The following is a 22,492-nucleotide window of genomic DNA, read 5'->3' on the forward strand; positions in this document are numbered from 1 at the left end:
GCGTCGGGTATGCAAATTAGCAGTTACGGCGGATCCACAAAGGTTTTTCCCGTCGTTACGTCGTCGCAAGTTTTAGATTCCCGTCGCAAGGATAGGGCACCTTTAATATGGTGTAAAAGTACTCCACCATGTTAAAGTATGCCCATCTTTCCCGCGTCGCTTTTGAATTATTTTTTTTCCCGGCGTAAGTACGTTACGCACGCTGCGATTCTCAAAACGTTGGCGCGTCGTAATTTCACGCAAAGCACGTCGGGAAAATTGCGACCGGAGCATGCACAGTACGTCTGGCGCGGGAGCGCGCCTAATTTAAATGGTACCCGCCCCATTTGAATTGGCCCGCCTTGCGCCGGACGTGTTTACGATACACCGCCGCAAATTTCCAGGTAAGTGCTTTGTGGATCGGGCACTAAAACTGAAAACTTGCGGCGGTGTAACGTAAACGGGTTACGTTACGCTGCGCCACAGCTATGTGAATCTGGCCCTTGATGTCCTCTGGCACCCATCAATGGTCTATAATACACATCACTTGCCTGATGAAGAGGCCCTGCGCGACCTCGAAACGTTGCTTTTTTGTGATCGTTTCCTTGCATTAAAACCTTTTTGGACGTTCTTTTAAAACGATCCTTGGTGTGCTGGCGAATATGTTCACATGATTACTTCTCCAGTTCCCTGCTGGTGATCGCTTCAGCACCCTTTTTCACTGGCTCTCCAGGAAGGTGTGCAATTGGAATATTATAAGACGGTAATACACACAGAACGCGGATGTAAACAAGGCAGATCGTCGTTCTGACAGGAGGGAAGATATGGATTCTGTGTTCCTGCAAGCCAGATCTCACTGTTTACATAAAAACACTGGCCAGGCACACAGTTAACCCTTGAATCGCCCTAGATCGCGATTGTGGCTTTGTTTACAAACGTGGACGGACGTGATGTCATAACGTCATGCCCGGGCCTCCGACGGTCGTAGAGATGACTGGAAATCTCTATGCTCGTCATCCGTCAGCGGCGGACTCTTTCTCTGGGTCCCCGACAGCACGGGAGAGCCCAGAGAAGCCCCAGAGGGCGGAGGGAGGGGGGATTTCCCCTCCCATAACCTGTAAGAATGGTCAAGTGGCGGAACTGCCACAATGATCATTGTTACGATGCACAGAATCACTGGCCCGGATTCAGATACGAGTTACGACGGCGTATCTCCGGATACGCCGTCGTAACTCTGAGGCCTTGTACACACGACCGAACATGTTTGCTGAAACTGGTCCGCGGACCAGTTTCCGTGGACATGTTCGGACGTCTGTACGGCCGACCGGACCGGATTCCCGGCCGAGGGGACATGTCTGTATGACTCACCGGGCATGTCCGCTCGGCTGAAAGCCCTCGCATGCGTCAAAGTGATTCGACGCATGCGTGGAAGCATTGACCTTCCAGGGTCGCGCACGTCGCCACGTCATCGTCGCGGCCACGGCGCGGCCACGTCACCGCGTATCCTGTTCGCAGGGAATTTGGTCTGATGGTGTGTACATCCATCAGACCAAATGATCCCAGCGGACATGTCCGATGAAACCGGTCCGCGGACCGTTTCCATCGGACAGGCTTGCCCGTGTGTACGAGGCCTGAGTGTGCGGGGTCGTATGTATGCACCTGATTCTTAGAATCCGTTACGCATAGATTTCCCTAAGATCCGACCGGCGTAAGTCTCTTACGCCGTCGTATCTTAGTTGCATATTTACGCTGGACGCTAGGTGGCGCTTCCGTATATTTACGCGTAGAATATGTAAATTAGGTAGATACGCCGATTCAGAAACGTACGTCCACTCGGCGCATTTTTTTACGTCGTTTACGTAAGGCTTTTTCCGGCGTAAAGTTACCCCTCATAAAGCAGGGGTAAGTCATGTTAGGTATGGACGTCGGAAACGAACGAACAGCGTCGTATTTTACGTCGTTTGCGTAAGTTGTTCGCGAATAGGGCTGTATGTAAGTTACATTCACTTCGAAAGCACCGTTTGCGGCGTAATTTGGAGCATGCGCACTTGGAAACGTTCACGGATGGCGCATGCACCGTTCGTAAGAAACGTCAAATATGTGGGGTCACAAGTAATTTAAATAAAACACGCCCACATCATCCACATTTGAATTAGGCAGGCTTACGTCGACACATTTACACTACGCCGCCGTAACTTAGGGCGCAAGTTCTTTCCTAATATGGAACTTGCGCCCTAAGTTAAGGCGGCGTAGTGTATCTGAGATACGTTACGCCCGCCGATAGATACGAAAATGTATCTGAATCCGGGCCACTGTTTCTAAAAATGATACCTGAATGATGCCTGCTACTACAATGATTGTCAGCATTCCCAGTGTCCCCACATATATGTAACATGCATACTTAAGCCGGGCATAGATGGTTCAAATCTTGGCCAGTGCAGACCGGCCGAGATTTGAACTTCTATGGGCAGGCTGGTTGCACCCAAGTCGATCCATCGATCAACTTAGGTACAACGAGCATGTCGGATTTGTACATGCAATTATTGCCAGCGGCTATAGGCACTAGCAATAATCAATGTGTTCTCCCAGTAGAAATGGCTCCTTATGCCATCCCCGTCGGGAGAACACAATAGCTTTACAGGAGAGATTTCCCCATTAGCATTGACTGTGTTAATGGGAGAATCAAGTGATTTTCTTTCCTGCAACCTTGCAATTTTTTGGATGGGTGCTAGGTGGCGCTTCCATTGCATGTAAATTAGCTTTTACGTCGATTCCCGAACGTACACGAGCCCGCTGCAGTCGATTTACGTAGTTTCCGTAAGGCCTTAGGCGGCCTAAAGTTATTCCACCTATGAGGTGGAATAACAATGTTAAAGTATGGCCACCGTTCCCGCCGCGAGGTTTGAATTTTTTACGTAGTTTGCGTAAGTCGTCCGCGAATCGGGAGTTACGTCGTTTACGTCCACGTCTAAATCAATAGGCCCGTACGGCGTACTTAGCCGCAATGCGCACTGGGAAATGTGGGCGCCCGGCGCATGCGCAGTACGAAAAAACGTCAAAAAACTTGAGGTCAAGCCTCATTTCCATACTACACGCCCCCCTCCAAGTAATTTGAATTAGGCGCCCTTACGCCCGCTCGTTTTAGGCTACGCCACCGTAGAATAGCAGGTAAGTTGATCGAAAATGACTACTAGCCTAGCTAATTTACGGCGGGGTAGCCTAAAAACACTAGGCTACGCCGCCCTAAAATTAAGCCACTCTACCTGAATCTACCTAATAGTGTCTACAAAGTTGGGGGATAGAATTATTGCATTTTTATTATTATTATTTTTTTACTAGTAATGGCGGCGATCTGCGATTTTTATCATGACTGCAACATTATGGCGGACACATCAGACACTTTTGACACATTTTTGTGACCATTGTAATTTTTACAGCGATCAGTGCTATAAAAATGCACCGATTACTGTGAAAATGACACTGGCAGTGAAGGGGTTAACCACTAGGTGGCGCTGAAGGGGTAAAGTGTGCCCTAGGGAGTGCTTCTAACCGTAGGGCTGTGTGTCCGATTACAGGAAGCTGTGATCACTATCCTGTCACTAGGAAGACTGGGGAAATGCTTGTTTACATCAGCATTCCCCCATTCTTCCTCACTGTGACACGATCGCGGGTATGCCTGCGGACATCGAGTCCACGGGACCCGCGGTCAGAGTCACAGAGATCGGGGCGGGCGCGGCGCTTGCGTCCACAATGCCGCTAACTTAAAAGGGACGTATATATACATCCTTTTGCCTGCCCGTGCCATGCTGCAGACGTATCTCTGCGTGCGGCGGGCGGCAAGCGGTTAATTGATACAGCTTTATCAGTCAAGGCAACTGCATGATCTGCTTGATGAAGGGGGAGTTCTGAAATGCGTTGGCTGCTGCAAAATAAAATATAAGCTAGTGTGGTGCTTCCATCCTTTCAACACTTTAGTAAACTCTTTGGAGGGTCCAACAGGACACAATGGTTGCTGGTAAGCAGCCTCTAGGACTGCACACCACCCATCATGTTATAAGAAGTCACCATAAGGTTCAGTGTCCCATACCACAAAAAATATTGTTTGCTTTTGATCACAAGGGCCCAGATTCTCAAAGGACTTACGACGGCGCAGCGCCATGTACGCCGTCGTAAGTCCTAATCTGGGCCGTCGTATCTATGCGACTGATTCTTAGAATCAGTTACGCATAGATATCCATTCGATCCGACAGGCGTAAGTCTCTTACACCGTCGGATCGTATTAGGAATTTTTTTTTTTCCGCTAGGTGGCGCTTCCGTCGATTTCCGCATCGAGTATGCAAATTAGCTAGATACACGAATTCCCGAACGTACGCGCGGCCGACGCAGTAAAGTTACAACGTTTACGTTAGGCTTTTCCCGGCGTAAAGTTGCCCCTGCTATATGAGGCGCAGCCAATGTTAAAGGGGAGGTTCACCCTAAAAACCACTTTCTCTAATTACACTGGCCCCCCACATTACAATACGATTATGCCTGTTATGTTTTTTTTGATGCTGTACATACCTTCGTACAGCTAATTCACCCGTGGCTTCGGAGTTGCGAGTCCCGCGGGAGTGGGCGTTCCTCACATGCTTTGACAAAAAAACAGCTCCCCCCGTCGCGTAAGCCGCGTCACGATTGGCGAAAGGAGCCGAACGGCGATGCGCAGGCGCAGTATAGCGCCGACTCGCCGTTCGGCTCCTTTCGCCAGTCGTGACGCACCTTACGCGACGGGGGGAGCTGTTTTTTTGTCAAAACGTCAATCACCAGCATGTGAGGAACGCCCACTCCCGCGGGACTCGCAACCCCGAAGCCACGGGTGAATTAGCTGTACGAAGGTATGTACAGCATCAAAAAAAACCATAACAGGCATAATCGTATTGTAATGTGGGGGGCCAGTGTAATTAGAGAAAGTGGTTTTTAGGGTGAACCTCCCCTTTAAGTATGGCCGTCGTTCCGCGTTTATTTACGTCCACGTCAAAACCAACGACGTCCTTGCGACGTCATTTAGAGCAATGCACGCTGGGATATTTTAGGGACGGCGCATGCGCAGTTCGTTCGGCGCGGGGACGCGCTTCATTTAAATGAAACACGCCCCCTACCCGCCAAATTTGAATTCCGACGGGTGATTTACGCTACGCCGCCGCAACTTTACAGGCAAGTGCTTTGTGAATAAAGCACTTGCCTGAAAAACTTGGGCCACAGTACTTTATGAACTTAAGGGATGAATGGATCTTGTTGTTCCTTCAACCAGAGCCTCATTTTAAGTAATTTGCACCCTTCACAAGTATGTGTTATAATACTCAGTGCAATTTAAAAATCCTACCTTTTATTTTCATTTCACTTTCCTTCCTTTATATTTTTTTTCTAGTCTCCTCTATAGCTGTCAATGGAAGGACAGGTATCCTGTCTCCGAGACATGTCTGCTGGCATGACTGCACCTTCTGCAATAACCTGTCTACCTCTAGGAACACACGACTGAAATATCTGCAAATAATTGAAGTCCAAGAATAACTTTCACTTTGCCAAACAGTGTTTTTATTACCTAACATTTCATTTTAGAAACAATAAGTTGCACCTGCCACATTCCCTCAGACCTATATACAGTATATCTAAACTTCCTGGTCTAATACTTTCGCTCTCATCCAGATTGTCCATTTATATAAGCAGGACCAGATTAGAAGTCTGGCAGAAAAGAGAAGGTCGGTGTATTTAGGGGTGTCTGAGGGCTTATTTTAGCTTCTGCAAGCGTCTCTGTTTTAGGAAGCTATGTCCTAATACAATAGCAAATATCAGCATGGTGCTGTAATGTTCTGTACTGCATCTAGTCACAAACAGTGCAAATTTAAAAACCCTTATGCCGCGTACACACTACCGTTTTTCATGACGAGAAAATTCAGGGCCAGATTCACGTATTTCCGCGTAACTTAGCGACGGCGTAACGTATCACATTTACGTTACGCGGCCGCAAGTTTTACGGGCAAGTGCTTGATTCACAAAGCACTTGCCTGTAAAGTTGCGGCGGCGTAGCGTAAATCCGCCCGGCGCAAGCCCGCCTAATTCAAATGTGGCGGGGACCATTTAAATTAGGCGCGTTCCTGCGCTGAACGTACTGCGCATGATCCGTTTTGTAATTTCCCGCCGTGCTTTTGCGCGAAATGACGTCGAACGTAACGTAAGACGAAATGACGTCTTACGTTACGCAAAAAAAAAAAATTAAAATTCGACGTAGGAACGACGGCCATACTTTAACATGGCAAGTCTAAATATAAGCCATGAAATAGCAGCCGTAACTATACGCCGGGAAAAGCCGACTAGCGACGACGTAAGAGAATGCGACGAACGCGGGTAGCTTCGTGGATCGCCGTAAACAGCTAATTAGCATACCCGACGCGGAAAACAACGCGAACTCCACCCAGCGGGCGCCAAAGTATTACACCTACGATCCGAAGGCGTACGAAGCCGTACGCCTGTCGGATCGAAGCCAGAAGCCGTCATATCTTGGTTTGAGGATTCAAACTAAAGATACGACGCGGCAAATTTTAAAATACGCCAGTGTATCAGTAGATACTCCGGCGTATTTCAGTTGTGAATCTGGCCCACTATTTTTTAAATTGCCCGTTAAAAACGGTTGTGTGTATAATGCTCGTCGAGCATGCTCAATAGGAAGTTATGAGACGGGAAATTAGCATAATCAGCCCAAAGGGTGGCGCCATTCGAATAGAATAGCATTTTTTATCACGATCGTGTGTATGCAAGACAGGCTTGACAAGAATCACGTCAAGAAAAACTTTGGGCCAGATTCTCAGAAGAGATACAACGGCGTATCTCCAGATACGCCGTCGTATGTCTGAGTTGCGCCGTCGTATATATGCGCCTGATTCTTAGAATCAGTTACGCATAGATTTCCCCTAGATCCGACAGGCGTAAGTCTCTTACACCGTCGGATCGTAACTGCATTTTTACGCTGACCGCTAGGGGCGTGTATGCTGATTTACGCGTCGAAATATGTAAATCAGCAAGATACGCGAATTCACGAACGTACGCCCGGCCGAGGCAGTACATTTACGCCGTTTACGTTACGCTTTTCCCGGCGTATAGTTACCTCTGCTATATGGTGGCTTAAGTGCGGCGTAACAATGTTAAAGCGGAGGTTCACCCTAAAAAACAACTTTCTACCATGCCATCCAGCATACTAGCGTCAGCTACAGTATGCCTTTATTTTATTTTTTTTGCGCTGTACTCACAGTTTAATCCATTAGTTTAGTTTCAGACTCCCGCGGGGAGTACATGATATATAATTACATAGTTATATAGTTGGTGAAGTTAAAAAAAGGACACCAGTCCTTCCAGTCCAAAATTGTCGGTCGCCGGGCATCTGAATTACAGCGGCGGGGGTGTTTTTGGAAGTGCCCGATTAGAGCCGTTGGCTCTAGTAGGCATCCTGATTAGCGTCATGGGCTCTAATAGGCTTCCAAATTGGTAAACAGCGGGCGCAATGCTCTATGTTTGCTGTTTATACAGTGTTGTGTTAGGGAAACAAATTAATTGCTTCCCTAACACTGACCCGCCTCTCAGCCAATCAGGTTCACCGGATCTGGTTACCTGTCACCTGATTGGCTGAAGCGACAGGCGCTGTGATTGGACACCTATCAGGCAAAAGAGGATGGGAGAAGACATTGAGGACTCGGAGGGAGCATGGAGGACAGCGCTGACTCGAGACAGGTAAGTGCCAGGCGGGGGGGCACACTGGCAGCATTTGATGGGGCAAACTGGTGGCAATTGATGGGGCAAACTGTCGGCAAGTGAAGGGGCAAACTGGTGGCAATTGATGGGGCACACTGGCGGCAATTGATGGGGCAAACTGGCGGCAATTGATGGGGCAAACTGGTGGCAATTGATGGGGAACACTGGTGGCAATTGATGGGGCAAACTGTCGGCAAGTGAAGGGGCAAACTGGCGGCAAGTGATGGGGCACACTGGCGGCAATTGATGGAGCAAACTGGCGGCAATTGATGGGCACACTGGAGGCAATTCATAGGGCACACTGGCAGCAATTGATGGTTACAGTAGCTGTGTTTGATGGCACAGTGGCGGCGATTTATGGGCACAGTGGCTGCATTTGATGGGCACAGTGGCTGCGCTTGATAGGCACAGTGGCAGCGTTTAATGGGCACAGTGGTGGCAATTAATGGGTACACTGGCTGCGTTTGATGGCACTGTGGCTGCGTTTGATGGCAAAGTGGCTGCGTTTGATGGCAAAGTGGCTGCGTTTGATGGGCACAGTGGCTTCGTTTGATGGGCACAGTGGCGACAATTGATGTTTTTTTTTTGTTTTTTTTTAGTTTGTTTGCACCCCCCAAAAAATTTGGAGCACCAGCCGCCACTGCCATTAAAGGTCTACATCCTTTAGCAGACTAGGATCTAGACACAACAACGCCACTGGTGCCAACCAAACTCAGTCATCTCTCCTTTTCCTTGGCAGCAAACTCTGAAAAAAGGAACCGCACAGGAGGATCATGTAATATAATTTTGGAAGATAGTTTTATGGTAATTTACACATCATAAGTGAAGGTTTTCAATATGCATGTACCAGGACATTGCATAAGAATCACAGAACTTTGCCATAATAGACCTGCTCTATTCACAATGTCAGGGGAAGGATGAATCCCTGTTCTAATAATGGTATTTGACTGGTGGTACTCGGGATAGGGGATCTATAAATACTTAATTATCACTATGCAAGTCCTGAAGCAGAAACAGAATAGATGACGGTCCATGACAGAGCTTGTGTACACAAACTTAAAAACAGAATTACAAACAGAACACAAACTTCAGTAGCGAATATGCTGTTTGATCAACTATCTGCTTACCGGTAGGTCTGCCGGTTATTTTTGTAGGAAAATGTTGAAAACATAAAGTTTTCAACCAAACTCCACCAAAGTTTTTAATTTGTCGCAAAAAAATAGAAGCTTAACTATGTCACTACCCTGTGCCGGAATGGATAAAACATTTTTAGCCAGATTCACGTAGATGTGCCTAACTTTAGGCGGGTGTAGCGCATCTCATATACGCTACGCCGCCGTAAGTTAGAGAGGCAAGTACAGTATTCACAAAGAACTTGCGTCCTAAGTTACAGAGGCGTAGTGTAAATGGACCGGCGTAAGCGCACGTAATTCAAAGTAGGCTGTAGTGGGCGTGTTGTATGGCAATGAATTGAGACCTCAAGTAAATGACGCGCCAAACGAACGGTGCATGCGCCGTCTGTGAACGTATCCCAGTGCGCATGCTCAAAATCACGTCTCAAATAGTCAATGCTTTCGACGTGAACGTAACCTACGCCCCGCCCCATTCTGAATCGGCTTACACAAACGACGTAAACGACGTGAAATTCGACGGCTGTCCCGATGTCCATACTTAACATTGGCTGCGAAATCTTTTTGGTGGTTTATCTTTACGCCTGAAAACGCCTTACGTAAACGGCGTATCTTACTGCGACGGGCGTGCGTACGTTCGTGAATAGGCGTATCTTGCTCATTTGCATATTCTCGGCGTAAATCGCTGTACATGCTCCTAGCGGCCAGCGTAAATATGCAGCTATGATACAACGGCGTAGGAGACTTACGCCGGTCGTATCTTAGCAACAGAGAAGCGTATCTCAATTTGAGAATACGCTTAAAGATAATATGGCACGGATTCGGACTTACGACAGCGTATCTACTGATACGCCGTCGTAAGTCTCTATGAATCCGGCTAATTCTCTTTAGTAAATATTCTTCCCATATAAAGAGTGCTCTAATTTTCTTATAACCCCAAAGTTAAAAGTCCACATACAATATGTGAATATAGACTCCTTTAAACATACAACCATATGTGTTATTTAAGACAGAAGGGGTCCTTTACTAAAACCCTGGGGGCAGATCCGCATACATACACTGCGCCCGGCGCAGATGTAAGATACGCTACGCCACTGTAACTTACTTGGCTTTGGTTTGAATCCTCAACGAATTCGCGCCGTAAGTTACGGCGGCGTAGTGTATCTCTCACGGCGTAAGGGAGCGGAATTCAAATTGGGCGGGTAGGGGGCGTGTTTCATTTAAATGAAGCGCGTCCCTGCGCCGAACGAACTGCGCATGCGCCGTCCGTAAAAACTCCCAGGGTGCATTGCTCCAAATGACGTCTCAAGGACATCATTGTTTTCAACGTGAACGTAAATGGCGTCCAGCCCCATTCACGGATGACTTACGCAAACGACGTAAAATTTTCAAAATTAGACGCGGGAACGACGGCCATACTTAACATGGAGTACGCCACCATATAGCAGCTTTAACTATACGCCGGAAAAAGCCGAACGGAAACGACGTAAAAAAATGCGACGGCCGGTCGTACGTTCATGGATCGACGGAAATAGCTAATTTGCATACTCGACGCGGATTACGACGGGAACGCCACCTAGCGGACGCAGAAAAATTGCATCTAAGATCCGACGGCGTACGAAGATGTACGCCTGTCGGATCTAACACAGATGCCGTCGTATCTTGTTTTGTGGATACCAAAACAAAGATACGACGCGCAAAATTTGAAATTACGCGGCGTATCAAGAGATACGCCGCGTAATTTCTTTGAGGATCTGCCCCCTGGTGCCTAACTTGCGTCCCCTGAGCACTTATTGTGCAGCTATCAGGCCCTTGAAGAAAGTAGTCTGCGTGTTGGTGCTTACTCAAGCCAACAAAGAAAATATTCTTTAGACTGGGCTTCTAGCAGATAAATGGTTTGGTTTATTTCTTTCCCACTACCCTAACTTTTTTATATGCTATCTCTTATCTCTGTTTATGTTTCTTTATTTTTTTTAAGGGGACTGCTATGAGCACACATCTCCATCTCCTGCTCCATGTCTGCAGTTCCTTATAGTTTTCTGGGATATTACATTCACTGAATACCATGTGTGGCCCTTTGGTGATGTCAGGGACCACACTTGAGGCCCCCTATATCAAGTAAGGTAACCACCACTGTTCTAAAATATCATGATGACTTCACTGCACAAAGTGAATGCTCGGAGTTTAATATATAAGGTGAATATGCGTTCATAGTCCTCATCCAATCATGGGCAAGAAATTCTGTATTTATTTAAATTTCTCCTGCCCATCAATGGATGTGTAAAGTTAACAAGGCTTTAAAGCCATACATTTCCTACGCTCAGAGAACACTCACTTTGCAGTCAACATTCTCTACTTCTTTAGTAAATCAATCCCAAGAGTATTTCATGGACTTAGTGGGTTGCACGTGTTTTTGATTTTGATATTCAGATGGTCATGTTTTACTTGTTACCTACACCGTATATGCTCGAGTATAAGCCGACCGGAATATAAGCCGAGGTACCTAATTTTACCACAAAAAAAATGGGAAATATTGACTCGAGTATAAGCCTAGGGTGTCCATGTGCATGCCTCACTGTGCCTCACTGTGTCCATGTGCATGCCTCACTGTGTCCATGCCTCACTGTGCCCATGCCTCACTGTGCCCATGCCTCACTGTGCCTATGCCTCACTGTGTCCATACCTCACTGTGCCCATGCAACACTGTGCCCATGCAACACTGTGCCCATGCCTCACTGTGCCCATGACTAGACTGACGTTTAACATGGGAGAACATGGAAGGGGTGCCCGGCTTCGAAAAATCGGTGCTCCCCAGCCATAGGGCCCCCAGACAACAAACTTGCACACTTGTAGAGAGAGGAGACATGGGGTTACATGTGTGCCAAGTTCCAGGTCCAGGGGACCTACAACTGGCCGGTACCGGGTCCCCAAAGTCACCAGAGAAATTACCGTTTAACATGGGAGTCTATAGAAGGGGTGCCCAGCTTTAAAAAAATCGGTGCTCCCCGGGGACCTACGGCCGGCCGGTACCGGGTCCCCAAAGTCTGGGAGATCAGGCGCACAAAAGTGACTCTAGTATAAGCCGAGAGGGGCATTTTCAGCACAAAATTTGCAGAAAAACTCGGCTTAATATACTCGAGTATATACGGTACTTGAAAATAAAAATTTACTTTGTCATTGTGACAATAATCCAACTCCAGCCAAAACATTTTGCTTTGCTTTGGATGGAGTCCTAAAGCATTTGACCTTGTCAGGTTTCAACTGCTGCTGATGTTCCCATTGGAGAGATTTAACATCACTTCCTGTTTTAATGACACTAAACATTTGGACAGAAAGTCAGGGCTAATATGTCCAAGGAGACAAAAAAGCAAAAAAAAATATGAATAGAGGTTATAACTCCTCTTTATTTCTTCTTGCTGTGTGTTTCCCCTTTAAGAAAACTTCCCCTTACCTATTGTTCAGGTCATGGGCATAATAGATAGACAGGAAGTGAGAGGAAATATCCCCAACAGGAATACAGAAACTAATAAATAAAATGAAAGGTTGTAATTAGGGTTGTCCCAATACTTTTTTTTTAAGTACTCGCCGATACTGATTACCGATACTTTTTTTTAATGTCATGTGACAGTGGCAGTATTTTTTTTTTTTTTTTTTACAGTGATTTTATTTTCTTTTTTTTAGGGGGGGAGTGGATTGTCAGTGTGTTTTTTTTTTATTATATACATTTTATTTTTATTTATTTTTAAAAGAGGGAGAAGACTGCACGGACGGGGGGAGAAGACTGCACAGGCGGGGGGAGAAGACGGCACGGACGGGGGAGAAGACGGCACGGACGGTTGGAGAAGATGGCACGGACGAAAAGACAGCAGGGGTAAAAGACAACACGGGGTAAAAGACAGCACGAGAAGAAGACAGCACGGGGGAGAAGACAGCACGGGGGAGAAGACAGCACGGGGGAGAAGACAGCACGGGGGAGAAGACAGCACGGGGGAGAAGACAGCACGGGGGAGAAGACAGCACGAGAAGAAGACAGCACGGGGGAGAAGACAGCATGGTGGAGAAGACAGCACGGGGGAGAAGACAGCACGGGGGAGAAGACAGCACGGGGGAGAAGACAGCACGGGGGAGAAGACAGCAGGGGAGAACACAACATGGGGAAAAGACAGCAGGGGGAAAAGACAGCAGGGGGGAAAAACAGCACGGGGGAGAAGACAACATGGGGAAAAGACAGCAGGGGGAAAAGACAGCACAGGGCAAAGACAGCACGGGGAGAGAAGACTTGCAACTCCCATGCCTGCCCAGGTATCGGGTGAGGCATTGGAGCATTTCCCCCGAGTACAAGTACTCGGGGGAAATGCTGGGTAATGGTACTGATATCGATACCTAGTTGTAATCCTTCCCAACACTATCCAAAATTAAAAGAAGGGTTTTCAGTAGTAATGAGCTTGGATGTGGTCTGAACCCGTGTTTGGCCAAACTCAGAGTGACGCTGTCAGTGCCAACCCAATCACCTGTGGCCAGGGAATTCCTTGCTCTGCACACAACAGCATTAGGATGTTAATGACATGTGCAGGACATCATTGGCCTTATATGGTCATGTGGTCACTGTCATTGACCTAATATGGCAATGGGGTAAAAAAAAGATCAATGATGTCATGGGCATCTCCGCCCACTTGTATACATACAGCTGCATGGCGGGGAATGAACCAGCTGCAATTGATTGGGCTGGCACAGACAGTTTCCTTCTCAGTTTGGCCGAACATAAGTTAAGACTGAACCCAATCTCGTCCTTAGTTTTGACTGGAACTGGGCTTTAAAGTGGTAGTAAAGTCAGTCATTTAAAAATTATGATTATTATTACTATTATCATACAGGATTTGTATGGCGCCAACAATTTGCGCAGTGCTTTACAACATGAGAGCAGATAGTACTGTTACAATACAATTCGATACAGGGGGAATCAGAGGGCCCTGCTTGTTAGAGCTTACAATCTAGAAGGGAGGGTCAAGTGATACAAAATTTAATAATTGTAGAGGATGGGCTGATAAATAAAATTAAAAATATCGTTTTTGGGGGGGGGGGGGGGATAGGCTTCTCTAAAAGCGTTCGTCTAAAAGCAAACAGAGTAGGAGACAATCAGACAGATTGAGGTAGGGAGTTCCATAGGATGGGAGAGGCTTGGGAATAAGCCTGGAGGCAAAAATGGGAGGAGGTGATGAGGTAGCTGGAGAGCAGGAAGTCTTAGGAAGAATAAGGGAATGAGTAGGTTGGTATTTTGAGACTGGGCTAGTGATATAGAGGGGGGCTGAGATGTTAACGGCTTAGTATCTTGAATTTAATTTGTTGGGTGAGCAGAATAGAGGGATTGACAGAGAGGAGTAGCAGACACAGAGCGGTTGGTAAGGTGAATAAGCCTGGGACAAGCATTCATGATGGACTGAAGGGGGGATAGTCTATGTAAAGGTAAGCCAATGAGAAGGGAGTTGTAGCAGTTGAGACAAGAGATGTCCAGGAAGTAAACTAGGAGCTTTGTGGTTTCATTGGTTAGAAAGGGACGTATTTTGGAGATGTTGCGGAGGTTGGGGCAGCAAGACTTGGACAGTGATTGGATGTGGAGCTTAAAGGATAGAACAGAGTCCAGGATTACACCTAGGACCTTGGCATGCGGGGACGGGCTGATAGTTGTGCCATTGATCTTGACAGGGAAGGAGCATACATACCACGCCTCTCACCGCTCCAAAGATGCTGCTTGAAGGAGATTTTTTTCTCTCCTGCCAGCACATCGCCTCAGTGTGAAAGCCCTCTGACTTTCACATTGAGAAGGCTGGGCAGGAGTTTTTCAGGCGGTATTTAGGCGATATTTTTAGTGCTGTACCGCCTGAAAAACTCCTCAGTGTAAAAGGGGCCTTAGTCTGTCATAATTTACTAGCATGCCGTGCATACTACTACATTATGACCTAAAAAGATTCTAAAGGTTAAAAAAAAAAAATAATAACAACAACAAAACATGTTATACTTACCTGCTCTGTGCAATGGTTTTGCACAGAGCAGCTCCAATCCTCCTCTTCTCGGGTCCCCCACCAGGGCTCCTAGCTCCTCCTCCCTGCCGAGTGCCCCCAATAGCAAGCCTCTTGCTATGGGGGCACTCTAGCAGGCTCGCTCCCAAGCGGCGCTCCTGTAAATGGACATTGTCCATTCAAATACACAGCGTGGCTCGACTCCGCCTCACACTCTCTTTTCATTGGCTCACTGGCTGTGATTGACAACAGCAGAAGCCAATGGTTCCCACTGCTATGTGAACCAGTGAGGACCCGGGAGAGACCCAGCTCTCATGCACATCGCTGGATCAAGATGGGGCTCAGGTAAGTATAAGGGGAGGCTGGGGGGGAGCTGCACCTAGACGTTTTTTTTACCTTATTGCATTGAATGCATTAAGGTAGAAAACCTTCTGTCTTTAGAACCACTTCAAACCTGCAGGGAGGTAATTTCTTTTATTTTGCTCCCAAGACTTTATGACTGCTTAAACCGATAAAAGTATTGCCAGAAGGTCTGACCCTTCACCACTTTTTTTTGTGCACCCGTTGGAATGATTTCCCATCACTTCTTATCCTAACATGAAATAAGGGAAAATTTGCCAGAAAAAAATCTTTGGGGTCAGAGGACCTTTAATATGTTGATGAAAAGGAATTTAGCACCATTTAGAGGGGCAAAGCCCATAGCCAAAGTGAATGATGAGAAGTAGCAGTGTCTTTTATCCTGTGTAATGTTTTATCGGACATTTACCCATAACCCAAAGCACTGGGAGCAAGGGAAGATAACACTTGTAAGAAAACAGTGTTTTGGCAGAGGGACCGATGACTTGGATGATTAGCGTTTGTGAAGTGACCACCCTGCTCAGGAGATTGTAAATGCTTGCTAAAAAAAATCCCATAAAAATCTCACAGAGGCTCCAATCCTTCTCTGCTCTATCCAAAACAAAATAAAATGTTTTGGCTGGAGTTGAGCTTTAAAATAATATACCATGAAAAATTTCACAAGCCCCTTTGAAATTCATTGCTATGAAAGCTAATGGGCTTCACTTCCTCCTAGCAGCACTGGGGTTGTCGGTTCAAATCCCAACCATGGCACTAGCTGCCTGGAGTTTGCATATTCTTGCATGGTTTTCCTCCCACATTCCAAAGACATGCTGGTAGGTTAATTGTCTCCTGTCCAAATTGGCCAGAGTATGTGTATGTATGAATGTGAGTTAGAAACCTTAGACTATAAGCTCCTTGAGTACAGGGACTGATGTGAATGTGCAATATCTATATATGTAAAGCACTGTGTAAACTGAAGTGCTATAAAAGTACCTGTAATAAATAAGCTGATCTCTGTGGGAAAGAAATCATCTTGTGGCAAAAAAACTATTTTTTGCGGCCCCCCACAATCCCAAGACCTAAACAAGTATTTAACCCTTACAATTCATTGGGTAGCCCCGCAGTAAAGGAGGATTTTTTCCTTACCCCTTAACCACTTCCCCACCGCCGCATGTAGATATACGTCGGCAGAATGGCACGTACAGGCACATGGGCGTACCTGTACGTCCCTGCCTAGACGTGGGTCGGGGGTCCGATCGGGACCCCCCCCCCCAGCTACATGCGGCGGTCGATTCCCGCGGGGAGCGATTCGGGACGACGGCGTGGCTATTCGTTTATAGCCGCTCCCTCGCGATCGCTCCCCGGAGCTGAAGAACGGGGAGAGCCGTATGTAAACACGGTTTCTCCGCGCTTCACTGTGGAATAAGGTAAGTATAACTCTTATTCAATAAACCCCTGCAGTATGGGGCCCCCAATTTAAAGTTGTTGTGCTTTTTTACAGCCCAGAGTTCAACTTTAATCTAAGTGGAATTCCCCTTTAATTATCAAAGAAGCAGGATGAAAAAGAACTAAGAGAGGTATACCTAAGTAGCACTAATTTAAGGCATCCTACCAGTGGCGGTGCGTCTATAAAGGGCGCTGGAGCATTGCATGAATCTATGGTATTGTTGCCGGCCGCTGGTCTATTCAGATGGCCGGACCTTGAGTGCCGGCCACCTGAATAACGACAGCTGGTTGGCTGTGCGGAAGTGCCTATCAGAGCCAGATGCTTATCCAGGGGACGTACGGGGGGTGCGTTCCTTGGATAAGACTGACAGGCGCCTCAGCCAGTCAGGTTCACCGGTTCTGGTTATCGGTAACCTGATTGGCTGAAGCGTCATCGAGGGCGGGAGAAGACATCGAGGGACGTGGAAGGAGGATGGCTGACTTCCAGAAAGGTAAGTGCCGGGCGAGGGGGGAAGGGGCATTTTACAGGGCACAGCGGCGACAATGGGCACAGCCGTGACAATGGGCACAGCAGTGACAATGGGCACAGCGGGGACAATGGGCACAGTGGGGACAATGGGCACAGTGGGGACAATGGGCACAGTGGGGACAATTGGCACAGTGGCGACAATTAAAGGGCACAGTGACATCAATGGGGAAAAGTGGCAACAATAGGCACAGTGGCGACAATTAAAGGGCACAGTGGTGACAATTGGCACAGTGGTGACAATTAATGGCACAGTGGCTGCATTTGATGGCATGGCACAGTGTTGCGAATTGATGGCACAGTGGCTGCGTTTGAAGGCATGGCACAGTGACTGCATTTGATGGCGACATTGGTGACAATTGATGGCACAGTGGCTGCATTTGATGGGCACAGTGAGGCTGCAATTTTTTTTCTTTTTTTTTTTCGTTTGCACCCCCCCAAACATTTTGAGCACCAGCCGTCACTGCATCCTTTCAACACTGTAAAGAATACAGTACATAACTTGAGATGACAAATCCATTTGCTGGGGGCTATCTGTGTTTTGCTAAGGGCTTTCAATCCAAATGAATAGCTCGGTGTCAGCACATTGTATATTTTCCTCCATTCCATGTTATGAATGAGTGTAAATAAATCAGCATCTGCAGGGAGGCACGCTCTAGCACCTTATGTGCTATTCAGAAAATGTTAATAGACCGCTGTGCTACCTTCCAAAGATATTTGAACTGAAAACACAAGGGGAGATTTGAAAATTCCAAAGGGTAACAAACAAGCAGCCAATCACAGCACTGCTGATATTTATCAGTTCCCTTCACCACTTTCCTGACATCCCCTATAATGACTTTAGGAGTTCAACTCCTTGAAGGAAGGCTAGCTCCATCTGAAGGGCACACTCCAGAACTTCAGAGCTTCTACAACTACTGCACAAGTAATGGGCAAGGGGGCTCTGCCATGCACTGACTCTATTAACTTCTTCCATACCAGAGGATCAATATTCAAACAGCTGGTCAAGGATCCAAACTACAAGCATAAAATAAACTCCAAACCTAAAGACATAAACAAGTATATTGCTATTTCATTAAATTGTTGTAAAATTGTAAATATGGGCATGGGGCTCTGCCATGCACTGGCTGTGTTAACCTCTTCCATACTAGATGATCAATCGCTACACAGCTGCTTAGGAGATCCAAACTGCAAGTGCAAAATAAATTAAAAACCTAAAGACATAAATACTGGCCCAGATTCAAGAAGCACTTGCGCCCGCGCAACCATAGGTTACGCAGCGCAAGTGTTTACTTGCTCCGGATTCAGGAATCTCGTTACACCGACTGCAGGCTAAAATCTGCGCGGCATAAGGCTCTTATGCCTCGCAGATTTTAGGCTGCATTCTTGCGGGGGCCGCTAGGGGGCGCTCCCATTGTGTATCAGCGTGTAGTATGCAAATTGCATACTACCACTGATTCACAAGCTTGCGCGGGCCCCGCGCAAGCCAGGTACGGAGTTTCCGTACGGCTACTTTTAGCGCAAGGCTGCCCCTTCTAATAGTAGGGGCAGCCAATGCTAAAGTATAGCCGGCCTTCCCGCGCCGTGAAATTTGAATTTCACGGCGTTTGCGTAAGTGAAACGTGAATGGCGCTGGACGCCATTCACGTTCACTTAGAAGCAAATGACGTCCTTGCGACGTCATTTGCCGCAATGCACGTCGGGAAATTTTCGCGACGGAGCATGCGCTGTACGCTCGGCGCGGGAGCGTGCCTAATTTAAATGATTCCCGCCCCCGGCGGGATCATTTAACTTGCGCGCGCTTACGCCAGGAAAATTTGCCGGCGCACCCTCGCAATTCACAGAGCTACTGCTCCGTGAATCGAGGGCAGCGCAAAATATTTGCGGGGGCGCAGGGCAAAATCGTTGCCCTGCTCCCCCGCAAATATCGCGCAATTCTACTTGAATCTGGGCCACTGTATTTATATTCCACTTTCAGAAAATAGTTCATAGACTGTAAATCTGCAGGCGATGGAAAAGCTCCACTGCCATGCACTTGCTCTATTAACCTCTTCCATACTGAATGATCAATAGTAAGCTGGTCAAGGATCCAAACTACAGGCACAAAATAAACTGAAACCCCAAAACCATAAAACATTAATATTCCGTAAACTGTAAATCTGCACAAGCAATGGGCAATGAGCTCTGCCATGCACTGACGTTATTAACCTCTTCCATGCCAGGTGATCAATAGTTACACAGCTGCTTGAGAATCCAAACTGCAAGAGCAAAATTAATTAAAAAGACATAAATACGGTATTTACTGTATATTCAACATTCAGTAAATAGTTCATAGACTGTAAATCTGCACAAGCAATGGAAAAGCACCACTGCCATGCGATGGCTCTGTTAACCCCTTCTATACCACTTGATCAATACAGCTGGTCAAAGATCCCAAACTACTAGCCCAAAGTAACCTGCAATCCCAAAGACGATATTTATATTATAAATTAATTATATTTATATTACTATTTCAGTATATTATTTAGCTGTACATCTGCACATGCAATATACACTGCCTCTATTAACCTCTTCTACGCCAGATGTTCAACAGTTACACAGCTGCTCAAGGATGCAAACTCCAAGCACAACAACTGAACACTCAAATACATAAACAGTTATATCCCATTAAACTGTAAGTCTGCACAAGCAATGGGAAAGGAACTCTGCATGCAGTGGATCTATTAACCTCTTCCATACCAGATGGTCATTAACAGCTGGTCCAGGATCCCAAGCTACATGCACAAAATAAACTACATCTCCAAAGCCATACCTATTTATATTGCATGTTCAGCAAATGGTTATTATACTGTAAATCTGGAGTTCCGCCATGCACTGGCTCCATTAACCCCTTCTACACCAGATGGCCAATAGTTATAAAGCTGCCCAAGTATCCAAACTACAAACAAACTAAACTGCAACCCTAAATACATAACTATTTGTATTCAATTTTAATTAATAGTTATTAAACTAATTATGCAATGGGCAAGGAGTTCTGCCATGCACTGGCTTTTTTTAACCCTTTTCATACCAGGGGATCAATAGCTACACAGCTGGTCAATGATCCATTTCGACGAGCAAAAAATAAACTGAAACCCCCCAAAAATAAACATTAATATTCAATTTTTATTAACTGTAAATCTGCACAAGCAATGGGCAATGAGCTCTGTGATGCACTGGCTTTTTTAACCCTTTTCATACCAGGTGATCAATAGCTACACAGCTGGTCAAGGATCCATTCTACAGGCAAAAAATAAACTGAACCCCCCAAAAAATAAACATTAATATTCAATTTGTATTAGTTATTAAACTGTAAATCTACACAAGCAATGGGCAAGGAGTTCTGCCATGCACTGGCTTTTTTAACCCTTTTCATACCAGGTGATCAAGAGCTACACAGCTGGTCAAGGATCCATTCGACGAGCAAAAAATAAACTGAAACCCCCCAAAAATAAACATTAATATTCAATTTTTATTAACTGTAAATCTGCACAAGCAATGGGCAATGAGCTCTGCCATGCACTGGCTTTTTTAACCCTTTTCATACCAGGTGATCAAGAGATACACAGCTGGTCAAGGATCCATTCGACAAGCAAAAAATAAACTGAAACCCCCCAAAAATAAACATTAATTTTCAATTTTTATTAGTTATTAAACTGTAAATCTACACAAGCAATGGGCAATGAGTTCTGCCATGCACTGGTTTTTTTAACCTTTTTCATACCAGGTGATCAAGAGCTACACCGCTGGTCAAGGATCCATTCGACAAGCAAAAAATAAACTGAAACCCCCCAAAAATAAGCATTAATATTCAATTTTTATTAACTGTAAATCTGCACAAGCAATGGGCAATGAGCTCTGCCAATGCACTGGCTTTTTTAACCCTTTTCATACCAGGTGATCAATAGCTACACAGCTGGTCAAGGATCCATTTGACGAGCAAAAAATAAACTGAAACCCCCCAAAAACATAAACATTCATATTCCATTTTAAAGTATTTATTAAACTGCAAATTTGCACAAGCGTCCTATTAACCTCTTCCATACCAGACGATCAATAGTTACACAGCTGGTCAATGATCCAAACTACAAGCACAAAGTAAACTGAAACCCCAAAGACATAAATATTTATATCCCATTTTAAGCAAATAGTTACATTGTAAATGATATTTATAAACAGCTGCTAGATGAAAGAAACAATGTAAGTACATAAACAATGTTGCAAAGCAGGGAAAGAGTCATGTGACATCCTACAGTTTGCAAGTGACAGATCCTGACAGCTCACCTTCCTAGAACTTGCTCCCACTTCTACTCCACATCAATCTTTATGGATCTGCTGAATGGAGAAGACAATGTCCATAAATTGTACAGAGAGGTGATATGGAGTGTTCAGATCTTCATGACCTCTTGTGATCCTCCTGGGTCTGCCTGAGAGAAGAGGGCACCATGATGACAATGATAATGATAATAAAGTGTATGGCTTTGCTGTAACCAACAGCAGGAGACCTGATCAGCTTCTGGAATACAGCTGAGAGCTGCCTGCCTTCCCAATGCACCAGTCAAGCAGCTGAATGAAAATGCAACAGGTCTGGAAGAAGTGTCAGAGCAAGAGCAGACAGCCACCGGCTGGCACCACCTACTGGGCGTCCTGGAGAAGTGCAGGGAGGCACTGCTTTAAGGGTTCCCTATGGAAAAGGAGCTGAGAGCAGACAGACATACTCCTGTAATACAGTAGCTGAAGCCAAAATAAGAAAAAAAAAGGCAGGGTTCCTGGTAGCTCTTAGACTTTAAGAGGCCCAGGGGCAACTTGATCTGAAGGATTTCCATCTTAGCTTCTTTACATTTTTCCATTTTAACCTCTAGCTGACAGAAGGGGCAGCACAAAATGAGTCCCAGGTAATACACCATATATTATGAATATTGGATACTGGGACAGAATAACTGCAGGGAACCTTCTCCGCTTACCTTACCTAATCCATATTTACCTAAGTAAGCATGCAATTTGTATTTCTTTTTATTTTATTTTTACATCCTATTTTTTTTTATGGATTATTTTTTTTTATCCCTTTTTTCCTGCACCTTTTTGGCAACAGAGCATAAGCATTAATACTAGGGTTGTCCCGATACCGATACCAGTATAGGTATCGGGACCGATACCGAGTATTTGCGGGAGTACTTGTACTCCCGCAAATACCCCCGATACCTAAATAGAATACTTGTCCCAGACACCCACCC

At 46.0% G+C, this 22,492-nt stretch overlaps 1 protein-coding gene across 3 annotated transcripts in view; it reads right to left on the reverse strand.

Moving 5' to 3' along the window:
* Positions 1-21,944, reverse strand: part of ADAMTSL3 (ADAMTS like 3) — a 634,062-nt gene extending 612,118 nt beyond the window's left edge. For all 3 annotated transcript variants that reach the window (XM_040342560.1, XM_040342561.1, XM_040342563.1), the window contains exon 1: positions 21,543-21,944. The gene's annotated coding sequence lies outside the window, so the exon portion shown is untranslated. The remainder of the gene's footprint in view (positions 1-21,542) is intronic.
* Between the last annotated feature and the right edge of the window lie 548 nt (positions 21,945-22,492).

This window comes from Rana temporaria, chromosome 3 (assembly GCF_905171775.1).
Source record: "Rana temporaria chromosome 3, aRanTem1.1, whole genome shotgun sequence".
Classification (NCBI taxonomy): Eukaryota; Metazoa; Chordata; class Amphibia; order Anura; family Ranidae; genus Rana; species Rana temporaria.